The 25,788-nt window shown below is 43.7% G+C and overlaps 1 protein-coding gene across 1 annotated transcript in view; it reads right to left on the bottom strand.

The window, feature by feature from the left end:
• The window catches only part of MAML2 (mastermind like transcriptional coactivator 2), a 217,177-nt gene that overhangs the window by 110,213 nt on the left and 81,176 nt on the right, over positions 1-25,788 (bottom strand). The gene's annotated exons all lie outside the window — the stretch shown is intronic.

Below are 25,788 nucleotides of genomic sequence, written 5' to 3'. Positions count from 1 at the left end.
TTCCTCCTGCAGCAAATCGGACCTGGACTACGCACAAAGGGTGTGTATACACAGGAAACTAAGCCAAATTACAGATGTGAATTTAAAGTAGATTAGTTAAAGCACATTAAATCTTTATATGGAAGGTTTCATTCAGAAATAAAGTAACTGTAATTTGCTTTAGGAGTGAATCGAGCAAGCTAAAGGCTCCTTTATGTCTGAATAAAAGCACCCACCCAGGGGTTTAATAGGTTTTACCTCAAACACTTTAAATTCACATTTTAGTTATTTCACTCCATCTTCCATGCAGATAAGCCCAAGCAGTACCACTTTAACTGAGGTTTTGTTTCAGGTGGCAGCTTAACCTCTGTAGCCACTCTTAAACCGAAGTATGGGTATCTATACAGGGCTTTGCACTAGCTTTCCTAAATTGGTTTACAAAATAAACCTAATTCAGCTTCTGTGTGGAGATAAGGCCTAAATAGCTGAAAGAATGGGATTTATAGATAAATGAGGAGGGATGCCATAAAAGCTGCATTGATTTCTGGCTGTGCTTCTGTTCTAAATCCCATTCTCTCCTAGTCTACTGCCTCTGTTGAAGACTGCTGGATCTTTCTTTTTTTCTTTAAAACGTCAGCTGAGTTTCAACTTGTTTCACCAGATTGACAATGAAGACTTAATCCCTCTTGGAATTTGCAAGATGTAAAAGGCTGTGAGTTAGCCGGGCTTGACAGGACTCTGATTGGGAAACTGCAAGCACTGTTTGCTGGTACAGGTTGTTCCCATTCATTGGAGTCATCCCCACCTTCAGCAGGGATCTGCAGAGCCAAGGCCACTAAAAATGGGGTGGCAGTGCATGGGGCAACAAAGTCCGTCCATCCATCCATCCATCCATCCATCCATCCATCCATCCATCCATCCATCCATCCATCCATCCATCCATCCCTGGTGTGTCCGTGTCCCGTGTCCCGTCCCCCCCCACCCCCATTTACATATGAATCCAATCTCATTTCAGCTTGTGGTTAGATGCAGACTTCTACATGGCCACAATTTCACTCCATGGTTTGCATGCTCTTTGTTGTTCAGGAAAATACTCCAGACTGACACCACAGGCTTTTGGTTTGTTTTTAATCAGTAGAATAAAAACACTAGGAAAAACCAATCTGATCCCATTCAGACGCTTTGGTCGTGCCTGGTAGAGAAGGAGTCCTCATTGTGAATGACACCACAGCTGGTAAAGCATTTAGAGGATGCTAATGGCTAACGACAGTGACAAACACCTTTAAGGAGGACATAATTTGCAATCAGCTAAGGCAAATATTTATACATGCCATTATCACTTCCTGGTGGGATTATTGTAATCCATTATTTGCAGACCTCCATGCTACCGTACTTCCTTCAGGGATTTGAATTTTTGCAGAACTGTTGCTCCAAAATGCTCATCCCAGCCAAGATTCATTACTCACAGTACAGGGAAAGCTCCACTGACTTCCTCTGCAGCATAGAACTGACTTGAAAGACTTTTTGCTTATACACAGAATAAAATGGTGATTAATCCATCATACCTATAGTGCAAAACTGGTTTGGGTCTGAATTTCAAAGGTATGCCATAAACTGCTGTCATTTTACAGAGCAGCTGAGGGTTTGCTCACAATCTAAATGTGTTAAGGACCAAAATCAATGTTGGTATCACAGAAGTGACTTCACTAGTTACGGCTGTAAAATGCGTCCAAAGCCTTTTCAAGGGACTTGATTAAGTGAGAGGTAATTGCATTCTGAAAATTGGTGACTAATTTCACATTCATGGCGCTTAGAGACCAACCTCCGTTCTCTTTTGCTTTAGTGCAGATAAATGCTAACTCTGTGAGTTTCCACGGATGTCAGGGGTTGCTGCTCAGCACTCTGCCAGATCATGCTGCTCACCAAGGTGCAGTTGTGTGCAATTTCAGAGCCAAGCGGCTTTGAGTCACAGCCGCTCAGCACACGGTAGCAGGAGTTTCAAGATGTTGCCACCAGCTTTTCTTTTTCCTCAGCCACAAACTACTGTCTCCACCACAAAGCTGTCAGACAGGACCCCAGGAGGGGTGTTCAGCCTGAAGGACAGATGAAAGCTGGACTTACCCAGCCACTGAACAGTGTCACTGCAGGGGCTGAGCCAGAGGCTCCGTCCTGCCAGCATCAAGCCGGGGCCAGTAATCGTGTGATAGGAGTCAGCAGAGAGCTGCAAGTGGGAGATGCTTTAAATTTTGCAGCGAACTTCATCAGGGTTTTGTCTGTCAGCACCTTGACTTTTGCAAACCTCAGCCTACAGGAATAGCTGATGTTGGGCAAGACAGCCCTGATCTTTCAGCCTCCTCGGCACAGGTCCACCAAGCCCTGCTGTACCACCTCAGCACCACCCAGAAGCGGCTTTGACAAGGCACACTGCAAGCTAAACACAGAGGGGTTAATTTCCAGGCAACCTCCAGAGACAAATACGATGCTGTCATCAGTTCAGTGCTAAGCAGATGATTCTGAACACCTTAAAAAGAAGACACTATTTCTGCAACAGCGGCAGGGAGATAATAGCATAAGGAGATCACCTTTAAACTGTAAAACATACATGACAAACACAGCAATTTTTGGAACATCCTTACTGGCATTAGCTAAACTGGGATGAAAACAACATCACTCACCATAACACATCTTGACTGACACTCCCAAAGCCCATCACTCCTGAAGAACACATAATTTTGAGGCTGAGTAATCATTAGAGGACAACAATGTGATAAACAAAGCTCTTCGGTGCAGTCGCTGCTGCCAGCTCTGCGCTGCAGAGCAGCGTTGCATGGAGTGCAGGTCTTAGGGTGAAACTGAGTTCTTCTGACAACTTTATTACTCTGCAAGATGGAACTCCTTACACAAACTCATCTGAGCAGGAGACAGCACATTCGCCAGGTCCAGTCCAGAGGGTGGTACAAACCCTCCCAGCAATTATTGAGTATCACAGACCTCACCACCATCCACTCCAAGGGCAGGATGCCATTCTTCAACCTTATCTTGGAAGGATGTTTAATGTACGTGTTCGCATGTACATTTAACAAATGTAATTAAACTCCCTTCTGAGCTCTCAAACACTGACACTTCTCTTCTGGAAGAAGCTGGCAGGACAAATGGCCTGTGACCAAAGGACAGTCCCCTTTGCACAACACACAACTCAAAGGTGGTTAAACATGACAGCAATGAGCATGCAACTAGTAGGAAGTGAGTGGAGGCAAAGATGAAGCCTAATTTGCGAGCAGTAGTGACGTTTTAAAGTTTTCAAAGTCTAGTGCAGGTCTATGTCTTTCTTCAAAAGAAAAAAGGGAGACAGACCAAGACACCCAAGGGCTAATGTTACTTGGAAAGAAAGATGGAGCTGTAATCAAGCTGGATCTAAGAGCATGGAGAACTGCATAACAGCCTCTGTTTTCTATATAGACAGAAAAGGTCAGATTTCTAGCTACTAATCAGTAGCTAGAAAGCAGCCTCAGGATTTGGTCTTGGCATCATTTCTGGAAAAGGTTAAGAAGTCAAAGTTTATTATTGTGACATTCTCAAATAATTAACTTATGAACGAGACGTGATTTTTTATCAAGTGTAAACTTAAAAGGCATCTTCTCGTACACTCAGCAATCCAGAAGTCATAGAAAAGTCTGGGAAATAGTTTCCACTGCCTCGGTGTGTCAATCTGAGACCAAGAGAAAATGAGGAAAGGAAAAGAGGTAAGGTCTCTTCTGATACCTGAAGAAATAGCAAAGTAGCAGAAGCCCTAAAAGATAAATCTTTTTCCAGAAGGTGGAGACAGTTTGCAGATGCCCCTTTCCCTGAAGAAGGCAATGGGGCAGGCGCTAGGAAGAAATGATTCCTCTTCAAAGATAAAATCAGTGAATAAGACTTCCCACCTCTCACTCCAAGGGAGTCCAACTTTGGTTCATATTTAGATGAGCTAAGTAAGCTGCGATGGAGAAAGGACACCAGACATGGTGGCAGGTCTCATCTCAGACAGCAGGAAAGAAACCAATGGCTGTAAGAGGAATTTGATAGGAGCGATCGGCTGCATTGTTTGTCTGTTGTTGCTCTGAGGCCTTTTTGCAACCCTAAAAGCTTCCTCTGCATTTCTAGGAGCAATTTGGAAGTAGGACTCTGACCATACTGATAGCCAGTATTTCATCAAAGCCAGTATTTCCTCCTTGTTTCAATAGCATAACTTGAGATTTGGGGCTATTTTAGCAGCTTCTGTGTGCAGTCCTGATGTGTATTGCATGCATCTGATCTAAGGAAGAATTCAGCTGCTGGGTTTGGAGTAAATAAGATTTGAATGTGTCTTCATAAGCCTGTTTCACCCATGACTATCTGGCACAATGATGACAAGGAGGTCTTTAATCATTACTTCTGGTTGCTGTCATTGCTGTAGTTGGTGACTCAAATTTTCTCCTAGGTGAAACCTGACAGCAAAGCAAGTTGGAGAATGATTTTTGTGTGGAAAACAGTAGGGGGGCATAGAGTAAGGTTGTGTATCACATAACATTAAATCATCTCCTGGTGGCAGACAGTGACTCTGTCTCATGTAATAACAGTCCGTTTGGTCTTAAATCTTGATGAAGCAGTCAGCTGTGCTGACAGAAAAACAAAAAACCAGGAGGGCAGGTTGGGCAAAGCAAAAGGTCCTCTCACCGCCTGAAAATTAAGCCCATGTTTCATGAAGGCAACGCGAACAGTTAACACACAAGCATCGTTTCCTTCTCCCTGTTGCTCTTGACCTGGTAGCCAAAAAACACAGTGCACATGTGGCGAATTTGATCTCTAGATAACTGCACTCTGTAGAATTGTAACAGTACATTAGCATGAAAAATAACATACTGCACAGCTGCGTGAAAGTGGATCTGGTGCTTGTCACATATATTTTAATAGAAGATGCCTAGAAGGTGATCTCAGAACAAACATGTCACAAGGCAAAAGACAGAAAGGAGAAAAAACACCCCCAAATCTCTATATGTTCTTAAAGGGATTTTGACATACAAAGTGTAGGTTTACAAGGGTTGAAATAAAATTGTTTCAAGCTAGAAATCTCCATAATCCTTTTTATACAGTGAACCTCAGGCACTGAGGGCTTTGGCAGATGGGCTTTGGTGAATCCTGCTGGGGTGGTGCAAGAGAATAGTCTCGCTGGCACCCCATTCCTTCCCTGCACCAGCTGATGGATGGGCATGTGGGACGGTGTCTTGGCCGCCCACCTCACAGTCTGGTGTCGTGGGCTGAGCTCGCCTTTGTCAGAGCACCGGGGGCAGGAGGCAAGAGAAAATGCAGATGCATCTCAGGCAGGACAACCTCCCCAGGGCAGTGAGGTGGGTGGCAACAACTTACTATCCCCGCAAGATTCATCAGAGACTATTAACACCCTTAGAGAAACAAACCCACTGGACTACTTTGGTTTAGACCAGATTTAGGCAGCAGCTTTAAATGTACAGCATTTTCTGTGAGTCCCTAATCAGAGCCATCAAAATATGAACTTTTATTTAAAATTCTTGCAAAGTGATTCCTCCCTTGTAAAAGAAAGAGGGATGGTAGCTACATGCAAATAACAAATACTGCTGTGGCTGCTTATCTTTGGAAGGTTTCAAACTTAACCTCCTCCAAGGTCTTCCCAGCAAATATTTTAGAGCTGTATCTTCCCTGCAAAACCTTGCATTCCTGAACTGTTTATTGTCTACATGCTGATAACCTTGACAGTCCATATTTACAAGGTCTCAGCTAAAACTTGGAGGGAGAGTAGCGATCTTTGTGAGCTTTCCAAAACTGTTGTCTTCCACACTCATCCATTTTCCAGTGTAACAAATCACCGACTCTTTAAAAATCCCTTGTCATTAGTATTTTGGCATGTTTCACTTCAAGAAGACAAGCCAAGAAAACTCAGTGATGATGTTATTAAGATAGACAGGGAGCACCTGAGGATTTCAGCTCCTCTGCAGTATTAGGAGAGGCTTTATTTTATTGAATGCCATGAGTGTATTAGGATGAATACCTCTGTCTTCATCCTAGAAAGCTCCCTTTACTACCAGACTATTGGGTAAAACAAAGGCTTTATCTGGGAACTTTAACTCAAGCCCCAGTAAATATTTTTCATGGATAGAAAACTAAGCGTAAATGACAGATTTAGCTCAGGGGAGTTATGGTCAGGCCTGAACTGCACTGACAGAGCTCTGCTGGGAAGCCTGAATGCTGCCTGCATATAGCCAATATAATCAGCCCTGTGACCTTCTCAGTTCCTAGCATTTGACAAAGGGAAGAAAGTACTGCATGTAAAGCAAACCTCTAAAAACAAACCAGGTAAGCTCTTCCTAGGATATGTGTGAGCGGGTACCTCTATTTGGTGGGATAATAGACGCCCCAGATAGCTTCTCCCAGGGATGCACACTCAGACACCAGGGTGATGGATGATGTCTTTAAAAAACACCAAAAAAAGCAATAATCCGCAAGTCTGAGGTCATTTAGTCCATTTTTCACTATTGCCTGAAACGGCCTGATCATCTCCCCTTGCTGAAGGCAATGGAGGGGAAAGGAACTTCTCCCCAGGTTCAGGGCTCCCTTGCAGAGGACAGGAGGGGAAATGTCTCCTGGCCCCCAAACTTCTCTTTTTTCCAACAGGGAGAGGCTGCAGCCACTGATATTTCCACAAAAAGAGCAGAAAGACCTCCAGAGCGGTGTTTGCGAGGCGGGATGAGGAAGCACCAAGAGATGACATGGGGGAAGGAAGGAGGCAGCACTCCCTGCCTGTACCTGCAGTTGTCCCCCTTTGGGGAGATCCAGCTGCCCTGTCAGACTGTCAGTGCAATTAGGGCGGTCACGATGGCTGCATGAGAGCCGGCGGCGCTGAGCAGCGTGCAAGCCCTGCCAAACCTACGCCCTCTGGGGCATGAAGCCTCTGAAAGCTGGACCAAGCCCACACATGGGAGTGGAAAGGCCCCATCCTGCACAGTGTGGAGAGGAGCTGGGCAGCCTTGGGGAGGATTTTGCTCTTTGGAAACTGGACTTTCATGAGGGATTTGGAAGGAAAGTCTACACTTTTCAAAACGTTCCAGGAGAGGGACTGGATCCGGGCTGTGGGGCTGGCCAGAATTCATGGCCTTGCATAGCCCAGGAGAGCTGGCTCTTTCTGGGATGCCAATGAAGCAGGGGAATGAAAGGGGAGAAGGCAAGGAGCCCACCACGCTCCAAGAGTACTGTGCCGAAATCAAAGCCTCTCGGCGAGGCTGCTTGGATTTGCTGAGTCAGTGAATTCCAGCCAAAAAGCACCGTTTCCTGTGTTTTCTTCTGACCCGGCCTGGTGCTGAGCTCCCTCACCCGAGATGAAAGTCCTGCTTAGCCCCCAGTGCAAGGAGTATAGTGCAGAAAATTGACCAGGAGAGAGTGTGGAAAGAAGAGGACATGGATATGGTGGAAAGAGTTGGCACAGGGGTTAAGCCAAAGAGCAGAGATGAGCGGTACAGCTGGAAAATCAGACTACTGAAGGCCTTGCTTCTCGTTCAGATGCCCATCCCTTCCTTACACAAGGAACACAGCTGATGCCAACAACCACCACAAGTTGCCCAAGTGAGCAAAATTTATCATCAATGGAACAGCAAAGCCTTATTCTGTGCGTGGTCATGGGTGTGGATGTGCAGAGAAACCCCGCACTTTGTTTAACAACTGAAGGATGGGAGCCTCTGTGAGAGCTGAAGGACCAATTTCCCCAGCCCTTGAGGAAACTCATACCCATACAACACGACAGCACAAATCTGCAAGGCACATCTTCCTGGCAACTGGGACTCTTACTGCAATCATAAACAAGACCTCTTAGTCTCCAAAACTGAACCTCAGCTACTGCAAAGCAGCAGTTATTTTGCAAGTTGAAGCCTTTATAGCATTAGCTTTCTCCCCTCCCTTCATTTAAATGTACTGATTTCTTTTTAGAAGGCATCAGGAAATCCTTGCTAGATGTGTATGTGATGGTCAGCATGCTTGGACTGAGCTCACTTGGAAAACAGGGATGATTTCAAAATCGGGCTTCACATTGTGCAACAGCATTGATGAAGGACAAGGTGTGGGAGAAGGGGTCTAATCTCTGTTTGCTGAACATGCCAACTAAAGCTATGTTTGCTGAGGAGCTCCAGGGCTCAAAGCCTGAACTCAGCTCTGTTAAAGTTCACTCCTGCTCCAGTTCAACAGAGGAAGGTGTCGGGAGCCCAGCAAAAGCAGGTCTAGCTGTCTGCACAAAGTGGGACACGTCCCTATGTCCTATGTGCACTTTTGGAAATGTGCCACCCGCAAAACACCTGGAGCCAGCCCTGCAGACCTTACTCAGGCAAGGAATTCCTCGCAGCTCAGCAGCACACTGGCTCGTGGGCAAAATTTTGCAGAAGCAGCTCCTGCACTATTGTCATCTACAGTTACCATGCAGCTATCATGTAGTCAGTAACAACTAATTTAATTTCAGAATGAATGCAGAAAGTGTTTGCTTCTGGAAAACCCAGCCTGACATCCTGGTGTAGGACATCACATTGACTTCAACAGCAGAAGGATCATGCTATTCTGAGCATTTATCCTCATCACAAACTGTATGAGCAGTCAGTGCCAGCCCCAAGGAGATGCTAGTTTTTTGCAGTTCTTCCTCCCAACAGTGACCACTGCCCCACCTGTGTGTCGCAGGGGCCGCGCTGCCAGGCTGCACGCAGCAGAGACGGCACCAGCCCTCGTTCCTGCCGGCTAAGTCTTACTGCACCCAACACAGGGCTCACCAAAGTCATCTCACAAGATCTCATTAAGCTCAGCTCAGTTTATTTTACAAATGAAGAACTGACTGCAGAGACCTTCAGATCCCTCAGATAGCATAAATCAGCCCCTGACTCAAACAAGCTGGAGGTCTGGCTCCCAGATTTTTATGAGGCTAAGCACAAAAGGCAGCAGAGCTGGGTTAGAAACTGGGAGAAGGATGCCATGGTACCATTGGCTTACAAATGCCGGGACCAGCAACCCACTGCTGACTACCAGGCTGTTCACCAGTGTGACCGTGCAGATCAACACAGCCACCGGGACCAAAGGCAGGTCTGCTAAGCCCATGGAGATCATTGCGGATGTTGCTTTTCAGTGGCTTGACTGCCCCGCAGGTTATCAGATAGCTCCCCCAGCCCCGCAGCCGGTCCCTGCTCGTGTGGTGCCCAGCTCGCACTTGCGTGCCACAGACAAAGAGTTTTTATTTAAACAAAACGGGATTGCAACAATTTGTGAGACAAAACAGAGAATAAGTGCGAGACAGCACCAACTCCAAAGTAAATTCATTCCAGCTGCTTCTCGCTCGCAGTAGTTTAAATTGGGGCTGCATTTTAAAGTTATTCTGTAATTAGTAATAAATTTGAAAGTGACCCAGAAAAACAGAGAAATTAATCTCTTCTCATAAAGTGTGGGAGGAGGGTATCGAGTTCTGGGTTTTTCACATTTTCTTTTTCTTCTTGTCACCTTATTTCATTCAAAAGTGATAGCTTTAGAAGACAGCGATGAAAAAGTTATGTTGTTCTGGTGTCTTCTAAAACAAATTTCACATGAAATACAGTATGTGTTAAAGGCATTTGGATTCCCAGGGAATGTGGGTATACATTTCACTTGTCCTGTTACAACTTCCTATGAATTTACTCAGCTGGCTTCAATAAAAAAAAAAAACAAGAAAGGAAAAATCTGTGGGAATCTTTCTGTGTGTACATTACGAAGCTACTAGGCCTTTACACTGATAATTTAACACCAGCTAAGCACATGTGCACAGATGGGAAAATCTGAGTAATTTGGTTTCATGTGCTTTCCAGCTTCTTGCTGTAGAGATGGACGCTGAGCCCTGCCTGAATGCTGAACTCCCAAGTACCTCTGCAGGGCTGACAGCCTCTTTCCAGGGACTGAGTGTTGTACTTGCAGAAGATAAAGCCAGGCCACGGGAGTGTGGAGCACTTTATACTGTCATGGCAGGACCTTTCTAGGTAAGGAAACCATACGTTGAAAGCTGCTGCTAAAGTTTATTTCCTTTAAAGGGACCAGTCAAATGGCTGGTGCACAACTGAGAGCCGTTATTTCCCTGGCGGTGCCTGCCAGCAGCATTTTGCTCTTGCTCTCAGGTGAGTTTTCCAGTGAGGAAGCCGCCAGTGCTCGCTGTGATGGGGAACACCCCTGTTCACCACGCTCCGGGAGGAAGCCAACTCATGTGCAAGGGGAAAAAGGCCCCTTTTGTGATACTGAGCCAAGGGGCCCGAGAAAGTTGCTGAGTGCTGTAGAAGCTGAGGTCCCATTTGCAAATGGACCTTCCAGCTTTGACTCATAAACTCTGATAATTCATGCGGGGATAATTTAGCACAGCCATCTGTCTGCATGGCCCCTGAGTCAATGGCTGTGGCTCTGGAGCTGCACTGGTGGGCATGCCACACAGCCAGCCCCTGCTCAGCCCAGGGTGTTCAGCTACCCTGGAGTTCGCTTTACACTAAGAAAGGGCTGGGAGCTGGTGGTGCTGGTGCATGATCTAGGCTGGGTTTAGTCTGAATAGCTGAAGGGGTGACAATACCCATCTTTGCTAGCCAGCGCTGCTCTCCAAACATTTCTGCTAAGACAGACACCATGAATGACCACTCTTGGGCACACAGAGGATCAGTCTTCAAAGAGATGTGGGAACCTGCAATGCAAATGGGGGACCACTGGGTTGTACCAGACCACCCCAAGAGGTGATCTACTCTTCCAGACTGATGTCCATGTCCCACAGGCTTCAACAGACTTGGTCTTTACAAAAGCTCTGCAGCAGTTGGAACCTAGATCCCTAGATGTCAGTAAGATTTGGCTAGAGACTTCTTAGTCCTAGTTACTCTCTATGCCTTTAGGAGACTAAACCTCATTGCAGATCTAGGCTGGAGGAGGTTAAAACTCATTGAAGGGGAGACCAATTGGCTGTGGAGCCGATGTGGCTAGGACACACCAAATTCTCTGGCTGGTGGCAGGCGGGAATGCTGTGGTTAGCATCATATCGAATGGCAGCCGCTTCTCCGCTCCTAATAAGGAGGTGCAGCTGGGTTAATTGGAGGCAGCTTTCAGCACCGAACAATGCTTGAACGTGCTCCATGGTAGCTGCAGCAAGACAGCACAACTGCTCTGCCCCACACCATCCTCTGTGTGGGAGAGAGGGATTATTAATACCAACATTAGGAAAAGCAGTCAACCTATTACAGGACTGGGTGATGGGTGTTTCTGTGGCAGCTGCCAGCTTGCCAGCACACCGAGGACCACAGACCTCCAGAGATGAAACTGGGAGGCAGTTACGCTGTGAGCCAACAGACTGAGTGTCTTCTTGTGGAGGCAGCAGCCTCATATGGAAACCTACAGCACACGCCATCCTGGCAGTATGCTGGCAACATTCTGCAATAACCTCTAGTAACGTGTTCGCAAAGAGAGAACGCACAGTAAAATGTACTGCCTCTGGTTCTGTGCTGTGGTCCAAAACAAGCTATTGAGCAACTGGAGCTCTTTAAGGATCACTTAACCAGGTACTAAGCTCTCTGTTAATAATTCTTCAGGCCTTAAAAAAGTATTTCTAGATCTCCCATTTACTGAATGTATGATTTCTCTATATAACGTGGCATCCATTTGGTTACATTACCATTCTCAGCCAACCCTCTTGACATATACAGCTGTTTTTCAGGACTAAACCCTCACAGAGGGACTCATCTAAGCCTGGGAAGTGGGGAAGGTCATTCCACTTCCTCTGATATTGTTGCAACATTCATGAAATCTCTACTTTTTGGTACTTGCCCTCCATTTTGTGTGTGTAGGAATCTGAGCTCCTCTAAGCTGTGCTTTTGGAGATGGCACCGTTGCTTCTTGAAAAAAAAATCAACTTGTGAGCATCAGTCACAGTTTTCTAGCATCCTAGCAAATTATGCTGGTTTTTTAAATTAAGTAACATAGGAAGAGGACCTTACGTGGCCCAAAGCAAATGACTCCCAAATCTTCGGATCTGCTAATTTCTACAAGGAAGCTTCTCCATTTTTGAACATAGAACTACTCAACAGAATACTAATAGCTTTTTTTCTCAAAAAATAATATAAAGAAATCACAAATAGTATTTACTGTCCATAAAGCACATTTCTGAAGAAAAATTATATGCATTTTTCAGCCCTGTTTAATATCTTATGGAAATAATAAGAATTGGTCTTTCATACATCTGTCTTTCTGAAGTCCTTACAGTGTTTTAGCTGTTATTTGCTGAATTGAAAACACAGGCTCTGACCAAAGGCTGGGTGGTGTCATTTGTCTGGCTGCACATGTCACAGCAGGGGCCAGATTTTCACTACATTACCACAACACAGTTCAAACTGCATCTAATTAGTGGGTACCAAATACTGCTGTCCGCCTCCTCTTAAAATCCCAGAAAATAGCTACGGGTAAATGTTTTACCAAAGCAGCACATGATGAAGTTGATTTTTCACCTCTCTAACCTGGGAAGATTTTCCCTTGCCCCACATGTGGAGGGAGCTGCAGAAGGGAGAGGAGAAGTGAACAGACATGAGGATATAAGTAAAGGGCAACAAGGTGGACAAAAAGATGGAAAGGAAGGAAACCAGTGTTCTTCAGCTTGGGACGAGAGGACTGGGATGTGTGTCTGTCAAGGTGGGGCTGGGGAAAGCAGGACAGGTATCATTTCTAGTATGTTGGGGTTTGATAACATAGATAGTGCTAGAGCTAAAAGGCTGTTAACCTTTAAGATATATTTTTATTTAAGTAAACTTAAACTGCTGAAGCCTTATCCAGTGTGTCTCACTACTGGCTAAAACTTCTGGAGTTGTTTCTGCAGGCCCCTGTGAGCACCTCCTTCTGCAGCAGCTTCCCTGGCACCCTCCTTTTTGGATGTATAGCCTTCCTCATCCTCCCTCCAGCCACATCCTCCACATCTCCTTCCTGTCACTGCTGGTTCTCACAAAAGTCCTGTTCCCAAAAGACAAGCTCTCCCCTTGAGAGACTTCTTCCCAATGCCAGACTTCCACTAATAAAAGCTTCATCCATGCTAAGTAGGAGCAGGGGTCCTCGAAATAATCATCGCCAGCCACAGAGCTGACACAACCTGAAAGCTGCTTTCACGGGAGCCTATCGAAACACAGCCATTGGAGGATGTGTCCTCAATTTCCTGAGCAGATAGCTGATGGTTTCCTGAAGAGGAGACCATTCAATCCCAGGCTTACCGACATAGCGGGGCTGGGAGTGAGTCTGGGAGCCATAAGAAAAAGAACAGCAGACGCTGCTGAAGGGTTTTTGGGTAAACCTGAAATTTCATGGTAACCACAAGAGGACTGAATCCTCCTCTGAACATCACCTCATTGAAATCCAAGGATATTTCAAACAGGTCCATGAAGGGAAAATTAGTTACTTCATATTTACCTAACCAGAACCTGCTTTCATGTTAAAGGTGCGAGGTTTCCAAATGACAATGCCACAGTAGTAATTTAAGATAACTGTATGTACAGCCCTGCAATAATGTACGTAGCACTACAGCAAACACAGCTACCTACTCATAGTATAATATCAGCATATGTTTTATAAAAATCCATGATTTCAAAACCTGCATCCCGGGGCTGTTGCAAGCCTTAATTTAACCCTTGAAAAGCCTCAGAGGAAAGACGCTTCACAGTGTTTTCATCCCTTTAGACATAAAAGTAGGGAAAAAAACCCCAAAACCACCAGCTGTGTAAATCAACCAAATAGTAGTCAAGTCACCACCTAACATATTCATTTAGGGGTGAAACCATTGGATATTTATCTGTCATGCATGTGCAAGACAAATAACACTATGTATGTATACTGTCCCTTCAGGAGATTAATAAATTCTCAAAACATGTTACAATCCTCATGATCAGCCCTGTGGAAATGATATTACAAAGTGTCACAGCAAAGAGATGTATCAGCCATTTTCATGAGAAATAAAACTAAGTAACAATGCACAATGTGGGTTTGGTTATTTAGTTGATCTGTCAGCAATTGTCCAATTTTCTGCCCCTGAATACGAAACATATAACTATTTTTAGGTCAAATATTAGCAATTGGGGCTACCTTATTTATGTGTGGGAAGACAACAGCTCACTTTTTAAAAAGAGAAAATAAGAAACTCATGATTCAGTCACATTGTTACTCAAAGTCAAGAGAAGCCAAGAAATTCAAAGATATTGGCGAACTCCCACAGAACTTCTTGAAAAGCCAACTTTTAGTCCCAGGTGAATTTCTTCAGCAAATTGTAAGACCCTAAACTTGGCTTCTAAATGTTACTTGCTGACACAAACTTAATCACAATGCTGCGAAAGCTGTATGTATATAATAATAACAACATTAAACTAAATGTTTCCAGTCTTCAGAACTTTTCAGGACTCCCACAGATATCTGTATCTGAAGTAAAATATTTAGGGAAGAGCAATTTAACTTGGATATGGTGACTAAAGGTAGTATATGCAGCACTGGTTCTGTCAAAATATTGAATAAAAAATTCAAAGGTCATAATACACCGAGTCAGAACTCAATTCTGATGAAATGAGAATAAATATTTGTCTATCTGCAATGCTCTGTCAGTTAAATGTTAGTGCGCAGAGCCAGGACCATGTACCATGGCTCTTGGGGTCTTTTTCTCAGTCTCGCACAGGGCTGTTCCCAGTGCTGGAAATTATTATAAAATGCTCTGAACCCCCTGCTTGAAGGGTCCTATGTGCAAAGCATTACTGGGATAGACTGACGTGTTTAAAAAGCTTAAGAAATTTCTCCCAAACAAGGAGATTGTCAGGCCAGGATTTTCTCCTTGTCTGAATAGATCTGAAAAACCTGCAGTAGGGATTGCTGTTACACTGATACTCTACCACTGACAGAGCTGGGACTTGCATGGTCATACAACGAGGGACAGACTTTGCACCCCAGTGCTGATGATTTTCTGAGCACTCTCAGATCCCTGGGACTTTACTGGGGTCCTGCTTCCCAAATATTTCTGAAAATGAGGCTTCTTTTTAATTGTACTGTAGCATTTCTCATGCCAAAAACATCTGGGAAAGGCAAGAGCTGACAAAAAAGCACCAACATTTTTTTTCACTCTCTTGTACATTGTTTGAAAAAGGTTTAAACTAAAATAAACTTCTCTGAAGCAACGCATGGTTCACCGACAATGACAGCAGCTGCAGATAGCAGAGGTTCATTCCTGTTTATTATATTCATTAAAAATGAAGGGAGAATTGTGGCAGCACCGACTTAATGGTCATTTGAACATAATTATTAAGTGAGCATTGTTCTTTGGAAAGATGCAAAGTATCAGACGGAACTTCACACCCTTGCCATAAAAACCCCACTTATTTCCTACTATTAATTGCATAAAATGGGCATTGTAGAATCAGAGGTGGAGGGAAATGGGTTAATGAGCGTGCGTAGGAGGCAAATGACACTGGAAACTCAGTTGTCTACAGAGAGTGGGCAGAGGAAACAAAATCAGATGTGAGCAAATTTCTGGAAGGGAATCGGTCGACAAAACTCATGAGACAGCACTTTGTGTTCTGATCATCCTTGAACAGTACGAAAAGCAAAACTCTGGCCAGTTTGCACATGTGTTTCAAACAACAAGCCGAGAGAGAAACAAAACCAGCCATGAATCAGGGGACTGTATCGACAGCCACAAAGCAAACTCCTTTTGGAACCCAGCCACATCCTTGTATCCTACAGTGTGCGCCGTGCAGGCGTTTGCATGGTGCCTTTTGCTGCCATGAAACTCCCTCCACCTGGCTAAAAGCTGGGGCAATTCCTCTCCATAAGCCCCAGTGAGCCCCTTCAGGGCTCTCTGACAGTCTGCCTTTTCTTTAGTTGTCTTTCTCCTTTCCAAATCAACGTTGAATGCCATGCAATGGCTGTCTGATATTAAATGTGGACTTAGCTCTCGCCGCTCCCCGTAAGCAGGCTCGATGCCAAGAGTAGCACGTGGGTTGGACTCCATCCCCTCCACGTGCAGGCTGTGGGCAGAGCTGCTCTTCAGGCTCTTTGGAGTCAGTGTGCGAGCTTCCGTGGCTGTGCCTTAAATCTGTGCCTTAAACCTGTCCTTCCATGGACAGGTGTGGATGGTAAATAATTTCTGAGTCTATAGGCCACCCCGCAGCTCTTCCACCAGCCAGTGCTCCCCAGTGGGTCTGGTGGACATATCTATGGGGCAACAGAGTGGGAACGCACGTCCAGACCAGGTGCAACACCATTAGGCTGTACAGACCACCACATCCCATCTGCCATGGTTCAGGATCTGTACATGAACCATGAAGTCCATTCCGTGCCCTCACCTGATCTGCAGCACGTTACATGCCCATGCCAGTGTGTTGTATGGGGCTACAAGCTCAACGGCTCCCTTCTCAGCCAGGACCCCTGCTGATCTCTGTGAATGCTTTATGCTTCAGGGAAGGAACTGTTGAGTTGTTCCTGGGCTGTAAAACTTATTTTCCTTAGCTGCTAAAAAAAAATGGCCTTCAGACTTGAGCTAGCCAACACCAACCCCCATTCCATAGCTATTAACAATGTTCACTGGTATATAACTGCAAAGGCAAATTATTGGACCCTTTGGAAAAATACATTCTACCTTTCAGCAGAAAGAACAGTGATTCTTTAACAAAATGCAATCACTTTTTCTGAGACTGACCTTCCTTTGTACAAAGCTGTGAGTCTTTTCCTCTAAGTACCAGGGATTTTTGGTACAAGGATAATTGGTCTCACCTTTCACTCTTACACTAGCTGGCAATTTTTTTTGTGTGTAAGTTTACTCGTGCTAGTCCTCATGCACAACCAGTTTGTGTGTCTAAGTCAAAGACATCCAAACCCAACTTCTTCACCCTGCTCCCACTGGAATGATGTTTATATGACTGTGCTGTCTGCCTGTCTAATTGTCTTCTCATCTCTTCCAGGAGTTTCAGAGCAGTTGGATAATATCAGCTTAACGGGGGTTGGAATCTCAGAGGTCACAGCCGAAGCTCTAGGAGGGCTTCCAAGCCCCTCTGAATGACCATTGTGGCCCCTCCTGATATTGCATCATTCCCCCCTCTGCTGCTGATCCCCCCACCCCACTGCAAGAGCAATAGGCTGTCCCCAAACAGGTCCCCCAACAGACGGCTAGCAAGCCAGGACCGCAGGTTGGCTCCTTAGGTGCTTTAGAAAATCTGATTAAGTATAACTTTTGAGTCTACATTTGGTTTGGTTTTATCTCATCCAGCAGTTCAGACTGCAAGGACAAAACTCTCTTTGCTCCAGCAAACCGAGGGAGGAGGATGCATTCCTCCACTCAGCTGGAATTACACAGAACCTAGCCATAGTCACTGCTTTTGGCCTTCTCGCTAGCTCTCAGGAAGTCATTATATGTTATACAAGTAATTAACTGCAGTACAAATGCCAGGTGATTTCTAATTCCTTGCTGCCTTTTGCTTACTGGGTTGAGTGTTGACAGTACTTGGAGCAAGAGACCCACACATAGAGTGTAAAACTAAACCAAAAGCTCTGGTTAAGGTTCAGATTTGAGGAAATTTTAGATTGCGGTCCAAAATTTTGTGCTTTGAGCTGCTCTGTACTCTGTGTTTCACAGCACAGGGGAATAAGAGTTCTTTTGCCATAATCCTTTCATGTATGAAGAAGTGGGAAATTCACCCCTCAGTCCTTTTGAAAGCACACTCTGTGCTCAGCACACCAATTAGCGCTTCTGAAGGTAGCAATAATGCTGGAAAATTGCCAGTTAGACTCAGAGAAGGGCATCACCTATCAAACTATTTTGAGGTGACCAAAGCTTGCTGGAGTAGATACATAGCCATCCTCCCAGCCAAATGACATTCTCAGATTGCGTGTTATGCTCTCCATTGAAAGTAATGCAAGTTCTTCAGTGGCATCCAAAAATCTCTCAATGACATTGTGAAAAGCAGAAATTTATCATGTTTATTTTACACCATTTAAACCGCCTTGCTCACAAGTTAACTAAATTGTGTGCGGAGCTGAACGGGAACTTACTGCCAAAAGAAGAAGTGGGTTCAAAAAGCAAACAGACAAGTTCATAGAGGACTGGTTCAGTGGTGTCCACATCTGGTCTCGCTACATGGGTGACTACTGCAAACTGACATGGTTTACTAGGTGAATGATCATCTAATTTCCTGCAATTGTCTAAATATCCACTGCTGGTCACTACTAGACACAGGGACCAGGTTAGACCGACCTTTTGCTTGCTACCTCTAGGGATATGCTTTTGTGCAGTAAAGTGAGCCCTGCTCGATGTTGTCTTTGTCAGATGAGTTCATTACTTTTTTACATTAAAAAATTCAAAGAAAAATCTGAATTTAGGATTCACTTTCAGCACAGGCAATAAGGGGAATGTTCTTCAAACTATCATCTGAATTCCCTCCAGTAAAAATAGTAATACTTTAAAATTTTGGGTTTTCATTTTATCAGCATTTCATACCCAAGAGGCCTCTGAGTACTTCAAAAACTCAGTTAAAATTTTAATAATGTATTAATAAACTGAGCAAAGGAGATACAAAATTCTTCCATAACTCACACATTCCTTCTATCGACTCAAGTAAAAAAGGACTACATTTTAGAGAATAATTTCAAGAAAAATGTTATTTCGTTCTCTTTTCTAAAGGGAATGTGCGGGTTATTGAGGATTTTTGTACCTTTATCACTCAGTTTATTCAGATAGTATTGCTATTTTAATCCAATTTAAATACAGTGCATTTTTCTTTAAGAATAAACCTGTTTACGTTTAAAATCTTGACATCTTTTACATGAGACATAAGAAATCTATTTCTATAGTTTAAATTAAAAACAAATAGTATTCAGGCAGTGTATGCTGTTACTGAAGCTTTAAGACAGTAAAACAACAGGCTTCGGGGAAGTCACTTGCTGAGCACCTGGAACAAGAATTTGCCGAAGTGATAAACCAGCTCTTGACAGCTGCAACTTGTTCTGCAGGTGCAGAAAGCACTTCTTCTTCCTCTCAGTTCCTCCAGCTCAGTTCAGTTCAGTAATTACTTCACTCAATGCTAAGATACCACCCGAGAATTAGAAAAAAAACCAGCAAACCAAGTTTCCTTCTCTGGTCTAGGAATAAAATCTATGTACAAGATGTTTTCACCCACTAGTTCAAAACTGAAGGGCAAGATGGCCTGAAATAATCTGTCCAATCCCGTTCCTAAAGGTTGTTTTCCTATCATTTAATACGTCAAGTGGTTTTTAAAAAATAGACTAGTTTTGAGATACTTATTCTTGAATTATCTACCCTATTCAGTTAATAACAGGCAACTTAATACCATGGTGTTCTAAATTTACTTTTGTATTCCGACTCTGTGCACATGCAATCTGATACAAATCACCAGAAAAATTTCAAAGATAAAAATGTCTTTATTTCACAATGTTATCTATTATAGATAACACTATAATGTGAATGTATATGTGGTAAAGCCGCTATGGCTTCAATGTGTATGTATTATACACCCTCTAAATTGTTAAAACCACCCCAATTTTAGCGTAAAATACATTTTTAGTTGCAAATGAATATAGTTTAGTTGTTATGAAACAATAAATTCAACTTTTCCTTTGGAAAATATCTAAATTACAGAAAGCAAGCCAAGAGTTAAAAGGATTATTTAAATTAATTTACTTTCTGATTTAAATCACAGTTGTGACCAATACTTTAACTCATTATGCCTTACATGTATACATTAATAATGGCATACCTTTAGCTCATAAGTGAGGCCCAATTTCCAGTGCAGTCAACAAATACATAAGATGAAATTTATAAAAAAACCAATAAACTGAGTTCAAACCGTTGTGTCTTACTTTCTACCACTGGCTATGCAAGAAATCTTTGTAAGGTATTAATTTTTGCTAATACTGGAAAATATATGAAAAATAAAAATTATATGGTTGATTCTATGTTCAAGTTTAAAAAATGAAAATGCAGAAGAGGGGAAAATAATGTGTGCAAATGTATTTGGGGAAGGCGGAGATGCTGGGGTAAGGAAAAAAGCTCTACATGGACTTTGCTTCTGTTGCACAGTATTGAGAGTCAACTCACACAGGAAGAAGAAGAGGTAGGGGTTTTAAAAACTATTTCCCCACTGAAAAGCTTTACAATCTAGAAATGCGCGCATGAGAATTTAAAGCTGCTACATCTATTCCTTTCACTGTTGCATAAATCACTAGGCTCTGATCTCACAAATACTTCGTGCTACCTTACAACTTGCAGCACTTTTTTTTTTTCACTGCAGCTGCAAAATCTATAACTCCAAAGTCACTGAGGCACTGCACTCTGTGGGGTGAGGGGGAGGAGGGAGGGGAGAACCCACTTGCTTTGAAGCTTTGCTCCAGAGGATGTCATCCCGCTTCCTCACCGGCCTATCTCTTAAGCCTGTTAAAGGGTACTAAAAGAACTGTCAAAACTTCCAGTGCAGTTCGGCAGCACTTACTCCAAATCCCATGAAAGTAACTGGTCGGGTGTGATAAAACAAGCTAGAAACAAAAATGCTCTCAGCTAAATTGAACTGAGGTTGATGACGCTTCACATTGGCCACTTGCCAGGCCACAAACATACTACCCTTTCCGGCAAGCGCTGGTGATTATAAAGACGACTCTTCAGTCACCTGGTTTGATCTTCTGGTTTATCATTGCCCAGATCCTCCTACACTGACCCCAAAGATTTCAGTTCACTGGTGTCCCCTCAGGAGAGACCGGCGTGTGCCCCAGGTGGAGGACAGAAGAAAGTCAGATGCTGTTGGTGGTGACTCCTGAAATGACACCTTCCCTCGTGACTACAGGATACAAAAAGCCACTTGTACTTTCTCAGGCCGGAGCATCAAGTCTGAATATTATAAGATCATTTTCATCCACCTCGTCATCTCTGCTATAATGCCACATACGCATGAATGTCACCAGTTTGCAAGGTGGTCCCTATAGCACTCAGAAGGTACACCCATCTAGCAGACAGATATAGCTCAGGGTTAGAAATGAAACAATGGATCAAGAACAAGCAGCGTCTAGCAGAAAGATGGGGAAATCCATCACAAGGGAAAAGATAACCATTGCATGTGTTAAAAGTGCAAAAATATTTCCCCTTCCAAACACCTACTTGGAATTGCCCAGCAGAAATTCAGGAGACGAAATGCATGGGCAACTGCAACATTCAAAAGGTAAAAGATAAAGCCCCCAAAGTCACAAAAATATGTAGAAAACCAAAGGTAGCTGCAGCACAACCAATGCAGGATTTTTTTTACTGGCCTCCTGGGGGTATATCTGCACAAAGATCAAGTTTATGTCATGTTTTGCCTCTTTTTTCTGCTCAAAATTACAGCTACAATGATAGGCAGAAATCAAATGCTTCACAGCATACTTTGTAAATGCAAGATTCATCTCTGGTTTACAGAGTCAGGATTTAGTAGGTTTCCTTTGCTCCTCGCGTCTCCCTTTGGCACATCCAGATTAGATAACAGTAGGCTATGCTAACAAGAGGCTGACTTAAAGGTAAGGTAAAGGTGCATTTTTGCTTGTGTTACAACACCCAGGCCAGCACAACTTCAGTGCATTTTGGGAATTCAAAGCCTCAGTTTCTCAAGGAATCAGCCTAGGGATTGGGGCAAAATGCTATAGACTTCAGGATTAAATCCCAAGAGCTGACAACACCAGCATCCAACCTTGCTGAGGAGTGTTGGGCAGAGGAGAGGACAAGTCCTCGGGAAGCCATAGGATCACCACCACTCTCCTCTAGTAGCATGCAGACCTCTTTCAGCTCCCATTAAAAACCAAATGCAATTATACACTCTCCTTAGCATAGTACCATGTTTTTCCTCCTCCCATTAAACAATACTTTAGGCAATGAACATTCGGCACTGCCCGGTCGCTGGGTTAAAGCCAGCCGACAGACTTCCACCTCGATCAGCAGGCAGCAAGGCACACTTGGGGATGTGGCAGGCCACACCTCAGCACAGTGGGACTTTGGGTTGTAAAGTGAAAATAAATGAGCTAATTAAGGAGGTGCTTTGTTTTGTTTCATGGAAATTTAGAAGGTACCTCTGCTTTCTGCAAAGTTGGAAGTATGTTCATAAAAGGGACAGTGCTGGTGTCCCTATATTAAATAGCGCATTGGCCATAAAACAAAGAAATCAGTGCATCTTCCACCTTTTTATAGGGGAAGCAGAAGTCTCTTAAAAGTGTAGTTAGAGTTGTTGTGGGGAGGGAAGGAGGGCGGTTTTACCACTGATGTCATTGCAAGCATAAGCCTTTTATGGTCATGACTTAATAGTTGTCTCTCTGCTTCAAAATCAACAAAGAGCAGAGAAAAAAGGCTTGCTTCCTCCTTGGGAAATGGTGTTCGTTCAGGGAGGAAGCTGCCTTCCTGTTTTCTCCATAATTGCAGCTTTGCATGGTTTTAGCAAGTTCCACAACTTTAAGCCTCTTCCATATGGAAAATGTTCCTCTAAACATCTGGCTCCTTTTTTATTGCAGTGATAAAACAGATTTATTTTCCACAAACCATATAAAATATTACTTTCTCAGTGTATGATCTACTGTGCCTTTAAAAGTAAAAAATATACAAAGAGATCGATAGACTTGCATGTTTTTCTTTTACTAGTGACAAAATCCTTTTCTAAAAACAAGTCGAGGAATAATTCTGAAACTGGAAGGAAAGAAAGTCTGGACACCTACATTTATTGCCTCCATGTTTCTTGATGCAAACCAATGATACAAACTCAGATCTAAAACAAACTATAAATCCAGCCAAAGTACATTTCTTAGACCCAGGTCAGATTCAAACGTTTATCTCTCACACTGGTTCTTAGCCTATATGTATCATCTTGTAACTGTCACTGGAAAAGAACAAAATGCTTTGATTAGTTTAGAAGTCATCTTTCTAATTTGCCTGGATGATATTAGAAAAGAATGGCTCGTGCCAAGAAATTCAGAGGGCTCTACAGTAACAAAGAGAAGAGCATTCGTTGATTATCTAATGGCAGTCTGGCTGCAATGTCAAATTTCAGTGGGCAGGGCACTCAAGCAATAAACCAGGAAAAAAGCCATTATAAATCCACAGAACGTCTTGGCTTCCCATTCCATTAGCTGTTATTTTTAGATGTACCACATGCATGGCTAAGCCACAATGCTGCAGAGTGCTCCTCTAGAAGTTTTAATCTTTTTTTCTCTTCAGTATTTCACCTGCTGCTGCCTGAAATGACACAAGCATTCACTGCATGCAAGAAGAATAAAAACGAGCTATAAACAATATTGTGAAAGATCTGGCGAACACTCGCTACAGGGATGTAGTCCAACAGTGGCTTCTTTAGAGAAGTGGAAAAAAATAAATGAGTCATTTTCTAGTTGCTTTGACAAATCCTGAATTGAGCGAAGTCTGGCTTTGTGCATCAAAAAAATGGTGATGCTTTATACCCCTGCTCACAGCTTTATACCAGTACTATTTGCAGACTTTCACTGCCTGTGAAGCCCATCTACCCCTGTGCGAAGGGACCAACAAGGGGAAGAGTGACTAGGGGTGGGTTGTTTGTTTGGGAGAAGGGTGGGGTGAGAAGCAGTCATGAAAAGGGTGGTCAAGAAATGTGAAAAGGCTTCATAAGTCATGCAAGCTGTGTGAGCAGTGCTGTCTGCCAGTCCTTGTGCATCCCTGTGCCAGACCACCACAGCCTAGATCAGGACAATCAATCCAACTGGTTGTCCTTGCCATACCACACATGTCCTGCTCCTGCAGTCAGGAGGACCAGGACTGGGGTGCCTCTCACCAGCAGGACAACACCCAGATGGGATGGATCGAGCATCCTGGTACCACCCTGTCAGTGCCTTTTCCAGGTCCAGCTGCATTAGCATCCACCACCTCCTAACAGAAAGTTTGCTGGAGTGTCTTAAGGACAGAGAATGCAGCTCTTCATTTAAATGAAGACTGTATCCTTGAACATGCAACGGTTAAATTCTCATCTTCTGGGTCTACAGTCAAAGCCAAATCTGGGCCACCCAGACTAGAGACTGACTGGAAGCTGAAGTGAAATCAATTGCTCTGGGCCATTGCTCAACCCACGAGGAGTACCTGTAACCCTAAACCAGCTCAGGAAGAGCTAAATCCCGTGTGAGTGGCCCAGGTCCTATCGCTGGGGATGAATCAAGGGTCTGCCTTCACATCACATGAGTCTGTGCATTTTTAGGGCCTGATGGTGGCACAGCCACAAGTCACCGGTGCTCCTCAGGGTGGCCTGCTCTCACTGCCCTACTGAAGGGAGGAGACACAGCAGAGACTTGGCTTTGCTCCTCCAATATCACATGCCAAGGAGCATCTCTGATGACAGATACGGATCTGCAGCAACTTATGCCTTGCCTGGAGGGGTCACAGTCCCCTTTCTGTATTTCTGACCAATAATAAATTCCCAGTCTAACTCAAGGTAAAGAAGTTTTCTTATGAATACTTGCTGGTTTTTTGGTGCCTAATAGTGCCTGTGTAATGCAGCAGGATAATGTGATAAGTAATTTACTTGAAGTAAATAACGCTGCTTTCACCTTGAAATGGCAGTTGCTACCTTCTCCACATAACTAGCTTTCCTGCAAAATGAATGTATATATCGCATGACAGACTTATTGAAAACTATTACATACCCTCTTACCAAACACACCCATTTTTAAAACTACCTCAGATTTACCTAACATCTGAGTACAGTCCAGGAAGCTGCTGGTGGAAAATTGCCAGACATGGAGAGGTCTCATTACAAAGTTTACGCCTATATTTGTCATAATCACTTTAGATAACAATGCTACGTTTTCTTATGTCTGCTGTATGTTCTGATAAAAGTAAATGCAGAACACCCAGGAAAAGCACCCCTACACCTTAATGGTTTTGAATCATCAATGCTTAGAGTCTTGTTTCCATGTAAAGTAAGTAAATGAGTAAAACCACTCATAAAATTACTCTCTGAAAAGTAATATCCTGTAATTTCTTTGAATCTGGACCCAAGCCACCAAAGGACTGAAACACAGGAAGTACCATAGGACAGGCTGCCTTCAGAGGATGAGGAATCTCATTGTTGGAGGTTTGCAGGAACAGGCTATACAGGTACCTGATTCAGAAGTTGATGATCCTGCCCTGAGATAAGATGGGAGAAGTTGGAGTTGGGCCTCCTCTTGAAGTCCTTTCTAGCCCCATCTTCTATTATTCTAGGTGAGCAGCTCTATTTAGGTTGATAAAACCCACATGCCACAGCTAAAGCTAAGCATATGCTTAAGTGTTTTGCCAGAGTGATGCGCAGGTGCAAATCTGATACAATATCTCTCATGGCTTTAGGATATACACTTTGCTTTTCTAACAATCAAACTCTCCCACAGCAGTAAGAAAGCGCAAGCTCAAACAAGCATGGCTCTTGAGAGAGCAGCTTCCTTGTGATTGCTATCCCTCGCTGGAGAGACAACGGGCAGAGAGAGATTTCCATCTGTTGCACAGGGTAAACAGCTTTCTCGCAATTTGAGTTGCAAAACTTCACTGTGATCAGAGAGGAATCACCTGGGTTAATGTGTGTTTTGGTTTAGACTGTACAATTTTAACGATCAGCCGTGCAGGAGAGGTAGCACCCATGTTCCTGACCCACTCCCAAAGGCAGATGTGCATGCTCCATTTAATTAACAAGAAGTACAGATTTATCTCCTGAACCTCCCCTTCTCAAACTAGGGGATATCCTGAAGTCATACAAATCATTTCCTACCTGACATGAACCT

This window comes from Phalacrocorax carbo, chromosome 1 (assembly GCF_963921805.1).
Source record: "Phalacrocorax carbo chromosome 1, bPhaCar2.1, whole genome shotgun sequence".
In the NCBI taxonomy this organism is placed as follows: domain Eukaryota; kingdom Metazoa; phylum Chordata; class Aves; order Suliformes; family Phalacrocoracidae; genus Phalacrocorax; species Phalacrocorax carbo.
Note: the sequence above shows the minus strand (reverse complement) of the source record. Positions and strands in the feature narration are given on the sequence as shown.